The 2,542-nt window shown below is 41.2% G+C and overlaps 1 pseudogene; it reads right to left on the reverse strand.

Moving 5' to 3' along the window:
• Positions 1–217: 217 nt before the first annotated feature.
• On the reverse strand, positions 218–585 carry LOC114026181 (annotated as a pseudogene).
• Between the last annotated feature and the right edge of the window lie 1,957 nt (positions 586–2,542).

Raw genomic sequence — 2,542 nt, forward strand, 5'->3', positions numbered from 1 at the left:
CCACCCCACCCCATTCACTGTGTTAGGACACAGAGAAGAAAAATAAACTATGCCTGCCCTCCTGGTAGGGGAAATTAGATATGTATAGATATGTATTTCAATGGGCCTGTGATCTCATCAATGTACACAGTTCTTCAGGCAGATTTCGACTAAATCCAATCCAACAAGCATTTTAATTTTAATTTTAATTTAATTTAATTTTTTTTAAGGTAGACCAACCATTTTATTTTTCTCTGATCAGTTCAGGAATGTTGATGGGCAGATAGCTCTTTACATGGGCTTTGGAGGGGGTCTGGGGGCAGCACCAGCAGGTCTGAAGTGGGGTGGGGGAGTCCGATCCTTTCGTGCCTCACGGGACGGATTCCTCACCACCTTGCTGTGGATCAGCACATCACACAGTAATGTAGTTTCACATACAGTTTGGGCAGCAGGTAGGAGTCGAAGACGCTGGCTTCAGAGATGTCCCCTATGGCCCGCGGCTTCCCCGATGTTTTGGATAACGAACTTCTTGATGGCCTTGTCCCTGGGCGCGCAGTTGGTGCAGCAGATTGGCTGCACGTGGCCGGGTCCTTCTTGGCGCGCCATTGTTCCTCCTCTTCTTGGTCATCTTGGAAAAGCTCAACAAACATTTTTAAAGCACATACTGTGGGTCCAGAGCTGTCGTAGGTGCTGGGGGTACAATTCCAAAAATGGAATAATTTTTACCCTTGATGAACTTACGTAATTTCTTTTTTTGGGTGGTGGTAAGTGAGTGGAAGCAACATGTACACAATAAATACCAGGTAATTTTTGTGAGGAGCACAAACCACTATTAGAATTAGGAAATGTTCCTTGTAAGAGATGGCATTTGAGCTAAAGGTGGAAGTTGTCTCTTCTTGCTTAAAAAAAACCAAACCCCAACCAACACTCATTAGGTTCTTCCATCCCCACAAGCTTTCATCTTATATAGCTCCTTTCTTTTACTGCCAAACTCCTGTAAAAAAGTTGTCTACATTCATTGTTTCCACTTCTCCCTTACTCAGTTCTCATTTTTTTTTGCCACTTTGCATCCATCCTCATCACTCAGCTGAAACTTCTTCCTTGAAAGTTACCACTTATTTCTCAGACCAAATTTGATGCCTTCTCTCAATCCTTGTCCTTCTTGACTTATCTGTGGCATTTGACAGTGTTGACCATCCTCTCCTCTTGAATACTTTCTCTTCTCTGGATTTTCCTGACATTTTTCTCTTGGCTGTCCTTCCTTTCTCACTATGCATTCTACATTTCCATTGTCAGTTTCATCATCCACATTACACCTACTGAAGGTGTACCCTAAGGCTTGACCCTCTTCTCTACCTACACCTTATTACTTGGCCACCTCATCAGTTCCCAGAGATTTTATTATCATCTCTATGAAGGTGACTCCCACATCTATAGATTCAGCCCTAGTCTCACTTCTGAGTTTGAACTCCATATCACCAGTTGCTTATTAGACATTTCAAACTAGTTGTTCTATAGACTTCTCAAAATCAATATGTCCAAACCAGAACTTACAGAATTTATCATTATTTTCCTTCCAAACCCCACCCCCTTTGTTGAGCTTCCCTATTTCTGTTGAAGGCATCACCATTCTTCCAGTCCCCTGGTTCACAACCTCAGTAGTCATTCTCAACTATTCACTTTGCCAACTCCTGTCCTTTCTACCTCCAAAACATTTCTTGCATCTGTTCTTTTCTTTCTATTAACATAGCTCCTACCCCAGTATAGGCCTTATTACCTTCACCTCTACTATTGTAATAGACTTCTAACTGATATCCTTGCCTTTAATCTCTCCCCACTTCAATCTATATTTTACTGCCAAAGTGATTTTCCTGATTCACAGGTCTGACTGTGTCATTCATTGAATAAATTCCAGTAGCTCCCTATTGTCCCCATGTCTCCCCTGTGATTTAAAGTCCTTTATTACCTGGATCCAATCTACCTTTCTGGGTTTACTCCCTTTTCTACACTCTACAGACCAGATAGGCTGCCCTTTTTACTGTTTCTCATACCCAGCATTTCATCTCCTTTGCACTGATTGTCCCCCATGCTTGGAATGCATTCCCTCCTCACTTTCCATCTTTTACAATGTATTAGTTTCTTCAATCCTCAACCTCAACACAATTTTTTATATAAGACCTTTCCTGATCTCTCTCTCATGTATTCATGCCCTACCTCCAAAAATCACCTTTTATTTATTTTGTACAAATTTATTTAGATACATGTTGTCTTCCCTGATAGACTAAAAACTTCTCCAGGGCAGTTTCTGTTTCATTTTTTTTCCCTTGTATCTCCAGCACCTAGCACAGTGCCTCAAAGTTAGAAGGTGCTTCAAAACTGCTTATTTATTGTATGAAGAGGGGAAGCATTTCAGGCAAAGGCACAGAAATCTAGGATGGGCAATAGAATGTGCAAGGTAATTAGCAAATTGGCCAGTCTGATTAGAATGTAGAGGTAGTGAAGGGTAGTAATATATAAACAGCCAGGAAAGATAGATTGGAGCCAGATAATGAAGGGCATTAAA

This window comes from Vombatus ursinus, unplaced genomic scaffold (genome assembly GCF_900497805.2).
Source record: "Vombatus ursinus unplaced genomic scaffold, bare-nosed wombat genome assembly UNPS02014833.1, whole genome shotgun sequence".
Taxonomy (NCBI): Eukaryota; Metazoa; Chordata; class Mammalia; order Diprotodontia; family Vombatidae; genus Vombatus; species Vombatus ursinus.